The sequence below is a fragment of the Bombus terrestris genome, chromosome 1 (genome assembly GCF_910591885.1).
Source record: "Bombus terrestris chromosome 1, iyBomTerr1.2, whole genome shotgun sequence".
Taxonomy (NCBI): domain Eukaryota; kingdom Metazoa; phylum Arthropoda; class Insecta; order Hymenoptera; family Apidae; genus Bombus; species Bombus terrestris.
Window position 1 is genome coordinate 9,380,956 of NC_063269.1, and position 13,165 is coordinate 9,394,120.

General features: G+C 33.2%; 1 non-coding gene across 1 annotated transcript; it reads left to right on the plus strand.

Annotated features, from left to right (window-relative positions):
• The first annotated feature begins 2,334 nt into the window (after positions 1-2,334).
• Positions 2,335-2,418, plus strand: TRNAL-UAA. Its single transcript has one exon. It is a non-coding gene; the product is annotated as a tRNA-Leu (tRNA).
• The last annotated feature ends 10,747 nt before the right edge of the window (positions 2,419-13,165 follow it).

Below are 13,165 nucleotides of genomic sequence, written 5' to 3' on the forward strand. Positions count from 1 at the left end.
CCTCTGATACAAACAAGCACGGTCCTTGCTACCCACCAATCCACCACGAGCAGTCAGCTTACTTTTTTTTGGCACGTGCGATCCCATAAAATTCTATACGAGGTATGTCGCGCTCGATCTAATTGGAATCTAAAAAGAGAGAGATCACTCAGAAAAAAAAGAGAGCGAGAAACAAAAGGAGTAATTTCATGGAAATTCTGTAAAAATTTTCCTCGTTCTAAGTAAATTCAAGATAGAAAGATTAAGTACCCGTATTTATGGTAAAATTAATTTCCTTTACAAGGCTTAATAATAAGAAGAAATTTCAACATTAATACGAATCTAAATAATTTTCAAGTAACATGAAAAGCTACAAATTTATACTCATTACACAATTATGTTCACTCGTATAATTCGAGATCCTTACGTTTAAAAATTGATACGCATCTAAACAATGGATATTTCTCGTAGGACATAAACATCATCTAACAGAAATAAATAAAAGATACGGTTAGAACATATAGGAATTCGTATTTCGTTTCGCTTTCCACATTAATAGCAATTACAAAGCTTCGAGAAGTATGTTGACGCGTTACTGCGTATGCTCTTTTGCGTCAGAGCGATATCGGGGTAGAATTTGAGTCGGGCGTCAAAGGGGATGAACCGGGACCGTTGGGAGCCGGCAGGGATAGGAGCAATCCGGTGATGCACCCCTGACAGTTCGCTACGATAAGATCTGCTTTTCCGCCGAGTCGGCTCCATTTGAATTCTGTTTGTGAGCCCCAGTAACGCTACTCTTTCAATGTATTGTCCTTCTATCGATGGAAGAGAATATTACCATCTGCTGATTACCGGTAATCCTTATTCTGTGCTATTGAGTTTCCTTTTCTCTGCAACTCTTATAATATGATGGCGATAATAATAGTATGTGATGTTTGTAAAACAAGTATGAGAAGAGATTCAAAATGTAGCAGCTTAATTAAACTATCGTGAATTATCAACGTAAAAATATATTTTAATATATTCGTATAAGATAGAAAATACATTTTGATTTATTTTATATCAGGGCCATATCTTTTATTATTTTTGTCACGTTTACTTCTTTCAAACAATCCTTCCTTATTTTTATAATATCTGTGCTTTTTCTTCACATCATGATTCTCTTCATGTTCGTCGTTATATAGTCTGTACTACTATATACCTTGCTTTTAATACCGCACTTCGGTCTTCTTCTTACATTGCTTCCTTGCTATTTCGGATTGTTTCTCTTATACAGTATACAGTGGCGTGAAGAAGCTTTCGGAACTTCCCTTTATGTTACAATAAAAATAAAGAACATTTAGGTACGTAAAGAGCTCTTTCACGTACGATTCTATCAATTAAATATTAAGTGTAGCTTATCATAAAATGTACTTATGATAAAAAGATTTCTTAGCAAGTTCAAGAAGATGTCATATTGAAAACGATGCCATAGCATCAGTTCTATTTGACTTGTGATGCAAGCTGATCTTCTACTGCACAGTGGAAGTACAAAATAAATCATTTTTATTGTTACTATTGGCAAAATACGAAAAACGAAAAAAGTACGAATTTGTTCATTTTTCCTTGTAAAAGAAAGAGGAAAATACTACAATTTATGGCAGATATGTTATCATAGAAAAGATCTACAGATCATGATATATGTACTGTGCATATCTCTTTATCTATCGTAACGCGAAGAGAAGTTCTAAAACCTTTTTCACACCACTGTATGTGTGTTAGAAATTATTGAAGAGAGACAAAACTGCTAGTTATTTGGAGACTCGTAAACTCCAAAATCATCTGTTTAAAAAAATCGCTATTGTTAACTTATCGATATAAGAAAGTACACTAGAAGACTAATGAAAGCCATCCGAAGTCATCAGAAATAGTAGAGTTTCTCAAAAAGCAATGCAAAGGGATTACGAAACGAGATTGGCACAAACTCATAAATCGGAAATAAAGGTATCTGATTTAAGTTTGTTGTAAATAAGAATAGCAACGACAGCAAGAACGACAACTAAGTATTAATTACAACAAACTATTTTCGTGTATTCCATGATTAATAAATTAGAGATCGTAACAAGCTTTCTCCCTTGCGGATTTACTTCGATTTGATGAACGAGCGAAAAAGAAAAAAAGAGTCTTTGTCAATAACAGTCTTATTCACTGAAATATTTATTTGTAGATTTATGTTATGATCAATATATTATATTAAATGACGATTGAACTCTTTCTGAATATATCTATTATTATATTTCATAAAAATAAACAATGAGCAACATTTATTAATTGTTGAGACAATATGTTTCATAATGAGAAAGACTTCATCAACTTGCCAGGTTGGCCGAGCGGTCTAAGGCGCCAGACTTAAGTTCTGGTTCCCGATTGGGAGCGTGGGTTCGAACCCCACACCTGGCAAATATTTTTTTTTACAAAATATACTTTGGATAATAAATAGATATATAAATATATAATTATCATATGTTTCATTATCAATACCAACATAAGTTTCATCATGTAAATTTTATAATAATAGAAAGATCTCTATTATTATCGTATGCATCCCAATTTTAACATAAGTACACTGGATAAAATTGCAACGTATAAGAAACAAGTTTACATTGATATTCTAATGTATAACTTCATTGTAAACTTTAATTGCCAAGTATGTATATATTCAAAAATTCAACTACTGAAGATCAATGATGTCGATAAAAGAAATCTCTACAATATTTACACGTGATATACATATGCATGTATATAGTTGAGACACAGACGAGGCACAGGGACAGACGTGACATTCAATCACAGACAAGCCATAGGGAATGATTCAATTAATATTCTGTATCTTGTTTGTTGGTCAATGGTTAGGTCGTCAGATCAATGGCCAATCATCAGGTCAATGATATGAGTGTTATCGATCGTAGATAATACAATATATGTTGTATGAAGGGTATGAAGAAATCTGTGTTAGCAGCTATTGAATTAGAGGTTTCCAAATGATCAGTAGATAGCAAAGCTTTTTAATAGCTGTAAAAACATTGCGATGTTTTTTAATAACTACGATAAATTAAATAAATTCTGTATAACATCGTGTTTTAAGAAAATGATATCCATATAAAATACAGGAGAACGTAGTTCTATATTAAGATTTTCATTTCTTCTTACATTATCTTTAATTATTACTTATTTATACAGTTACTTTTAATACCTTTGGTCCAAATCAGTGCATTGCTTTTACAACGTATATAACGATTATTCATATTATTTTATTGGTACAAAAACACAATATTATTTTAAATCAAAATGTTTCAAATGTCGAAAATACGTTACGTAACTGTAACGATTTGATAACATACACGAATCTTCTTTTACATATTTGGCAATGAAATAAATTTAAAAAGTTACGCTGATCTATGCTATTGCTAAACCAAAGCAGTAAGGCAAATTGCACGATATAGATAAATAGATTTTTAATCCTGATCCTTTAAACAATTTCTGAACGAATCGTATTCTTCTATCGTTAGAAAACTTTCTTTTTAAAAAACCATGGAGGAACCTACTTAAAATATCTAAGAATGTAAAAGAAGAAGAAAGAAAATATATATTAAGAATCATTAAGAATTATTAATATGCATGACATCCCGTTCCACTTGTATGCTAATGATTTTTTAAGAACCTTCAAGGTAGGATTAAGGATATAAGTTCCGCATCTCTATGTATAACAATATAGGATATTACGTTAGTAATTCGTTTCATTTCAGTTCTATAATATATTTATGTATTTCATTAAAAATTTCGTAATAAATTTGATCGAAGCGAAGAATGTGATCGAACCTTTCGTTGAGATTAATTTATTCCTTCTTGGTTCTTTCATAATTCATCGCTTCGAAGGAGAAATTTTCATAGAATTCATTAATTGCTCGTTAACTCAATGCAGTAGTTCTGCTAATCGTATTCGTTGCAACGTGCTGTTGGCGCGTGAAAAGTTGCATGTAATACGCATCGATTCGTGGCAGAGCAATAAAGTTGCCCGTTCCGAATGACACGATAAGAGGAAATGTTGGTCACAGAAGGCCGCGGGGAAAGGTCAGGACAGAAACGAAACGTAATTGCATTATAAACGCCTCAATACGCCCTCGGGATAGGAGGCGCGCTTTAATCGAAGACTCTTTATCTCCAGCGCGTAAATCATACCGAGCCGTCAAATCGGGCCGCTGTTCGCGCAACAAACGCAATGCGCTTCCCTGGCAATTACGACAAATTAACCGTGAAATGGCTCGTTAATAAGAACGTTATTCTCGCATAACATTGTGTCAAGAATTCGTTCGCGAGGCGTTCGCCTGCGATCGATCTAATGTATGAAATTTCATATATATCTTTGAACAAGAGTGATACTATATGAACATTTCTTGCACGCTCCTATGTATATTTAAACAAAAATAATTCCTTATTTGATCTTTATTAAATACATCGAAATATAGGTTTCGAATCCATTTGAAATTTATTTACGGCAAATTTATGAAAATAACGTAGATCGGATTCTCTTGCAAAACATTCTCATCAAGGTTTCTTATTTGAACAAATTTCCAATTTTAAACTTTACATAGAAATGTCGTAGATAATGTTTTGAATATAGGGTATTACGTCGATTTTTTAATTCTAAATAAATGTTACAAGGAGCGAATATTTCTAACGTTAGATTATTGTTATATCAGTTCTTACGTTGCTTCTTCGAGTCATTATTCCTTTAGTATCGTGTTTATTCTAAAACGGCTGTAGAATTGATTCGATTGTACGACTGTTAATGGCAATTATTATTTATCGTATTTAGCTGTTTATGATCATGAGTTATAACATATCTAAATCTTAGGCTTAAAAGTTACACGAAGAAAAAGAAAATATTATAAGGAGCGAATATTTCTAACGTTAGATTGTTGTTATATCAGTTCTTACGTTGCTTCTTCGAGTCATTATTCTTTTAGTATCATGTTTATTCTAACACGGCTGTAGAATTGATTCGATTGTACGACTGTTAATGGCAATTATTATTTATCGTATTTAGCTGTTTATGATCATGAGTTATAACATATCTAAATCTTAGGCTTAAAAGTTACACGAAGAAAAAGGAAATATTAGGTAAAGAATTCCAAGCTTTACGGATTTACACGGAATTTTAAAACAGAATCTACTGTGTGCTAATACTTTTACGCATTACTGAGGTAAAAATTCAGTGTAAATAAACTGTTTATTTTTTAAATTGAAGGAGAAGATATTTTGGAACCTGTGTACCCGGATGCAAGAGAAATACCAAAGTACCGATTTCCAGGCAGCATATATTCTCTGAATTCCTCGAATTACAATAATGACACGTTTATTTATCATTACAGAGCAGATTACAATTTTATATAATGAAATATAGCTTGTCTTGTTTACGGATCTCACACTTCTTACGATTATCAAGATGTCGCTTAATTCAAAATCAGCATTTCTTTCTTAAATCTGATATTACATTTAATAATTATTAACACTATCTTTATTACGATATGTATTATTTATTTTACTACAATATCATGACATGTGTCTCAGCATTTTCACCAATTAATTATGTAGGTCAATATGATGTTATTAGAATTCTATTGCTGCAGGAACATTATTAAGATGATTCATTTATTTTCAAAATTATATCTTGATGCTATAAACATGCTAAAAGGCAATAAATTAACATTACATTTGAAGTAAAGAATATTTTTATGCCTAATAATTACATAATATTATTGGTTTATGTATCAGTGAATTTTTCAACAATATGTACGTATATAGTTTATATTTATATAGTACGTTTATATTTGATATTTATATAGTTTTATAATTGATCGTTTATCACGCTATATTAACGTGATTTCTTTGACAGCTACATCTTTGCTGCAACATTACAAAAACTTACATAAACACGGAATATTTACATAAAATTGTATCAAAACGGTTCTTCGTTGCAATTAAATTTCAATCAAATGTTTTGCTCAATATCGTATTGATTTTATCTACCTCAATTAAGAAAACTTTTTACGTTCTTATCACCGACAAATCGAAATATTCTCAAGTGTTTGTTTCTTAGGTGTTGAAATGGATTTCACGTTTAACTGTAATATAAATTGTTCAATTAACGTAATTAATTGATGGATATTCTATACTTTGAACACATTAAGCGGTAATAAATCCATATTGAATAAACGTGAAACCTACCTAATGGTCGACAGTACCTAATAATAAATAATAATATAAATTACAAATTTTGAAAAAATAACATTTAGTGGATAAATCTATAGACTATTACTGTAACAAACCACACGGTATACAAATAACAAGGGGCCATAATAAAAAAGGATAGAAAACTAAGTAATCCATTGAGATTTGAAGATATAGCGTGCTTGATAAAATCATCAAACGATGTGTCTCGAATACTTTATTTTTGCAGCGATTAAAAACACGTTTATAACTCAATTATGTAATTGCATATTTTTGACAAATTATTTATATAATAAATAACAAGTTCTGTACTTTTACTGAGATATGGACATAATTATATTCATATTCCTATTTATTTTTGTTACTACGAAACTGTCGATGTATCAATTTAAATTCTGTCCAGGTTCTAAATTGCTAATCAATCAATAAATATTAGATAGATAATATAGTCTGTAGATGAGAAAGCATGATTAAACTCACAGTGATTTTCATTAATTTCCTGTCAAGCTTCCGATATGTTGGAGATGCAACTTGTACGATGAAACGATTCAGTAATATTGTGAATGTAAATTTCATTAATGAAGGATATACAATGTAACGTTTACAAACAGTATTGGCACATGTTATTATTTTTCAATGAAGCATCTCCCACCATATGGTGTATTTCATTTTCGTAGTATGAAATTTTATACGAGAGTACTAGTAACCAAGCGAAACAAAATTTAATATACTTCGATCTAATTAATCGATTAATATGTAAGTGTTGAAATATATATAGATACGCGTAACGAAATAGAATCTAAATGGAGATTTGTCTCACCTACTAAAAATCCTGACGAATATCTTACTTTGAATATTTTATATACATTTCTACATATTATATACATTCTATATATATTTTCAATTTAGATTTAAATTTAAATTTAAGTACATGAAAATCCTAGCTGTAATACAGTGGCATATCAATATTTTGTATAACCACTATACTTACAAGCGAGTGTATGCAAGAGAAATGATGAAATAACGAAGGGAGGAACGTAGGTCGGGTGATGAAGAGACGTTTGGATAAAGAAATCCAACGACGATAGCCGTGTGACAGGCAAGTGAATGGTCAGAATCCGCGTTAATTTGGTTTTACGTTTCAGAGTGATTATACGTGCCTCGGCCGCGTAACGCAATACGGATTTGGGCGGTTCCTTAATCCGAAACAAAGCGCCGGTTTCGGTAGGCACACGTGGATGTGGAAGAGACCTCACACATCGTTTTACCGCGAGTTTCGTTCCTTTCCTCTCGTCGCGTCGAGTCGCGTCCGGCAGCGCGAAACACAACTTCCTCCTAGGCGGGACGCCTTCTTTCGAGAAACTAGATGCTATGTTGGGCTATAATTACGTGCAGCCGGTTACGCGACCTCTTTCTTTCCACCATGGATCAGAAATCAATTATTCTTCGAGGCCAACTTTTTCTCGAAATTACCCTGCCTCCCTGGAATTTACCATACACTGGAACTCCGTTTGTCTGAGCTCGTTGAGGGACGTGTTAGTTCGTACAACAGTTCACGCAATTAGAGTTCTTGCCGTCGGTCTTGCTACGAGTCTAATGCAATTAAGGGAGATAAGGTTTTCAGGAAATTGGTTCGCAATAAAAAGATGCGAATTGAAGTAGAAAATGCATTAATCGAAGAGTTGAAATGATAAATAACGTAAGTGTCGAAAGCATAGATTTCTGATAGAAACGAAAGCAAAACATTTCTGTTCATTTTACCACTTACATCATTTATCGTTCGAACGTTATGGACTTTCAGCAGTTATCACGTTTATGGATTTAAAAGGCGGATAAATGGTATTTATAAGTAAATTATACCTTCGTTTTTATTTACCACTTATGTATACCAAAATTGCTGAGAAAGTTGTGTTTAATAAATACGGGAGATTGAAGAATTTTAAACAAGTTGCCAAACAGGTGAAATTAAACACATGAGCGGTGTTTTGATTTGATTTCCTAAATAAATATTATCCTTAAAATGATAATATTTATATCTTTGAGTATGTTTTTAAATGGCTTCGAGTGGCTTAAATAAAAATATGCTAGATATCTTGATATTTTCCAACAAGTTAGCGTTATATAACGTTAAAATTACTGTTACACGAGAAACGTTTATTGGATCACCGATGATACAAACGATAGTTTAGGTATTAACTTTGTTTATTAGCAGCAACTCAAGGAAACAACGCTATAATTACCCAATCTGTTGAAAATTCTTACTTTATTTCCGTTTGATCGTTACATAAAAAACGCAATTGTTAATTGGATAAACAAATGCCTCCATCGTTGTGTTACAAAATTAGTTGATATTATTGGACTAATAAATTGAGATAATGAAAGATAATCACATCGTTAGTGGGATAATTATCGAAAAATAGAATAACAGTCGTTGTCACTGTCTACGTAACATTCTTCGTACAAATTTACTCAAAGAAGAGTAATGTATTCCACCTATTACGTCAGTTCTTTTACGTTTGTTCGTTTATTTGCAATAGATTTTTACACGTGACTTACAGCCACTCTCTGGCTGAGAGTCTTCATTATTACTGTCAACATGCAACAAAATATCCTGCTTCTTTGTATCGACAAATTGTTTAGGATATATAGGAAATTTTAAAAAGATTGGCGACAAGTTTGGGTTTAAATTCAGTGTCAAAGTAAGAGAAAACTTTATTCTAAGATATCTTCAAAATTGCATCTTTTACAAATTGATTGCCAGTTGAACTTTTGCATACAGTTTAAATAGAAAATGAATAAAAAAATGATTTGAAACAGATAAAATCTTTATAAGTTGAGGCGTTGGGAATCGTAACATATAGAACGTAAGTAATCTTCGCGATTAGAAAATCGCTGATAATCGAATCTTTACGATTTTGATCATTATGATCCTTCGATACATCAAATCAGACGTGTTCAAATTGTCACACTTTTGCGATTAAATTCTTTCGCGATAAAAGTTCCGACACACAGCTGACTTTATTCTTATCAAAATATCTTGTCTGATATTTCTGAAATGTGTCTTTCGAGTCGTATTTGAACGATTATATTGAATACATAATAATCGTAATACTTTTCTGCTGTTTCCTGTAAAAAATTTTAATTCTTCCAATAATTAAATGTCTATGTAAGAATATGAATTTCAAAAAAATTCAAACGAATGTTAGCGATTGACATTAGAACCTCTAGATTGATGATTCTGTGCTCGAAATTGGAACAGGCTACGCTATAGCTAATTAATGAAGGCGTTTTATCCTCAGCATCACAATAGCTAAGAGAATTACGATTGAATAGATTTTTAAAATTGCATACAACGGCCATTATACTCACTGGTTTTAAAAGTGCAATTTAATCTATTAGTGACAAAACTTGCATAGACGATATTATAATACACAATAGAAACTAATCATTCAGTGTCTGAAAAAGGAAAGACAACTACCTTTACTTGTATCCCTTCGCGCGTAGGCGTTTTTAGCAATCAAGAAACGCAACAAAGCAACAAAAGAAACGTCTAATTTGTACGATAAAAGAAAATTCTTTGAAAAGTTTCTCAACCGCTCTTTAAAGACATTTCAATATTTAGCAAAAGAACTTGTTACAGCACCATACAATACATAATATACAATATTAATACCAAGATAAGTTTTGACAGTTCCTTTAATCCATTAATCGTCGAGTACGTGTTATACATAGTGGCCAATTTGTTTGCAGGTAGCCAATAGATTATATAGTCTTTAACACGAGTTGGAACGATGCCAATGTATTTTAACATGGAAGAGCGTATACTCTCGTATATTATGCTTATCTGTAAGGATATTGTCGTTTTGAATCCCCATGGATTAGAAGCTTTGCATAAACACACATAGTTGTCATCGTAAAAACAAATCGTAATTACGAGTTGAACGACACATAGTCTTGCTCGCGTGATCTCCTTCGACGTACACATGTACGTAAGTACTAATGTGCAATATGTACTTACCATGGCAGAGTAAGATTTAGAGTTCTAAGTTCAAGTGGTTGAGCAATGTTTCGCGCTTGCTATAGGCTCTATGCTCGTGATCGTTGGACACAGCACACATGTATCTAATAATACGTTCAAATACAACGGTAAATTAACCTTGAATTAGCTTCGTTTCGAGACATGGCTTTTCGTTGTAATTAGTAGAGCAAACAACGGATTGTGTGCCGGGTCGCGTCTCCACGATAAATCGCGGCACTATAAAGCGTGTTCCAAGACGTTCATTTGAATACGATATACACATGTATACAGTATACATACAGGGAGTGTCAGGGTGATTCTACAACAGAGTAGAAAGTGATTGTGTATGTAGAATAAAACTTGCTCGCATAAATTTCCATCTATGGATAAGTTGAATTTACAGATTTATTCTGAACACGTATAAGTTTATAAATTATTATTATCAATAACATAATATTTAGTTTGTACGAGATAGAGCTTTCCTTTATGAAAGAACGAAGAAAAATTAATCCATTTACAGCTGTTTCCTGTATACTTTCTATTTTGTAGTATATATGTTATACATATACGTACATATTTATTTTTATAGAAACATGTACATCTTGTACATACATATATCGTAAGGTATCCCAATAACTCTAACGATCAAAAATATTATCATTACGTTACATAACATTTTGCAGGTGGAAGATTTTCGAAGATCTCAAAGTCATTTATACTTCTTAAAGATAGCATACTGTAGAATTCTTAGTAGATTCATTTCTATTTTCAACTTCATTCATTCCTGGTAGAATAGAATATGCTTAAACATCTTCTGCTTTCCAGAAGCTGCTCAAGTCTTACATGATAAGAGGTGCTCGACGCGGTACTCATTTGCATCGATCCAACATTGCAATCGTCCGATTTCTAAAAATAACGAAGATGTTCAAGATATTCAAAGTTCTTGGCACACTCTGCATAAACTTATTTAATGTACCGTCCTCTAGTTACGAATAACTAATATGCTCACGGGTATATACTTCCAAAACATCGCGATTCAAGCTTTCCGCGAGAAAAATTCCATCGAGAAAAAATCAGGAAATACCAAAGGCAACGGAGCTTTTATTGTCCCGCGATATGATCCAGCGGTGGAACGTAAGAACGGCCGGAGCAAGTGATTGAACGTCATGTCGGAACCGAAAGCTTCGTAGCTCGCACGATCGGTTTTCCGCGGTGGCAACAAAGATGGAGCGTTTCTTTCTCTGTGAAGCCTGACAAATGCGGTCTATTTGTATCGGGGAGCGTGACCGGAGGCTGAAAAGGGGATTGATTTACCGGCTCGCATCTCTGCCGTTAGCCGTTGGTGATTTTTCGTATCGGCCACCGTATTTATGAGACGGTACCACATCGTATTAATGGGCCCTCGGTATGGTACATCCGGCCGTATCGACGCCACGATCTTGTCTCGAATCTTGGCCTATCGATACGTACCAATTCGACCGTCCTACCTGCGACGCTATCTTCCCACGCGGATACGCTGTATCTTCGTCGTACATTGCCGGCCAGAAGTATTAGGACACCTACTGGCACCTACTGGTTACGCATACTGAAAAATTATAACAGATTTTACTTTGTTTAGCATTATACGTTAGAAAACGTGCATAACATGTAATATGATTAAATAACAGATTTGTAATAGAATAATTGGAAAATAAAAACAAGAAAAACCATTCAATTTATGCTAAATATATCGATATTTAGTATAAATATATCTATCGAGATATGCTAATATTTATTGCCGACAGTATATATGTTCGTATATAGCCTCTGTCGGTTGTGTGTTTTATCTTATTCCGTTATTTAATGGTATACGACACCCGGTATATCGTTCTGCCTTAGTTCTTACGGATCGTGAGATACGTCTTGTTTTCTTTTCTCGCGGGTTTCTCTGTTAGACGCTTCTTCGAGAAGCGGGTCTCGATAACGGCCCTGTGCCGCGACTGGCCATTTCGGATCTTCTACGTGGTGGTCGGTCCTCGTCCTTACCAAATTCGGTAGAACTCTCAATCACGAGGTTACGTTGACCACGGAACGAGAAAGGTGTCAGTTTTGCTTACTTTCTGGTGTTCGGAAATATCCACGGTCGATTCTATCTCAACCGTAAGACGAATAATTATCTCCCTTAAATACACGATTACTTCAAATGTGTTAGATCGATGCATGTGAAATCTTTTAAAGACACTTAGTTTCATTTAAACGTCAGACGATATTCGATCAAGATAATTCACATATATCGGATACACTTTTCCATCGACTAAATAGTTTCATTATTGATTGATATTCGATTTGTTGATATAATTGGTTCTAGGATTTAACAATTCTGAGGAATATCCAACTATTGAAAGATATTTTTATCCGTTGAATCGCCAAATGAATGTAATACGTTCTGCGATTTGTGCTTCCGCGGAGAAAAACGCGACCCACGTGGGTAGCAGCGAACAAGCAAAATAATTGGATGATACAATTGATTCCACAGGGTGTATCGAATAAATCCTGCTTCGTTTTTAGCTTTCTCACTGAACCGAAGCAGTCCCAAAAAAAGAAAGTCCTCTTATTTACGAAGAAATTTTATACATAAACATTTCACTTACAAGAGCTTAATTTGCTTCGAGGTACTGAATTTATCGTAATAATAATTTCATATTGTAGATTGTCGAGCTCGCTCCAATAACCATTCTCACGCGGTATACAAATCTTACAACGATATTTCAATTTAATTTATAATCCAGTAATGTTGTATGTTCTGTTATTCTAATTATTGCCTATGATTCTTCTCTAAAAAAATAATATATAATATGTGGCGATACACTCAACTTTTACTTCGACTTTGGAGAAAGTTTCAAATACAATCGTAGCATT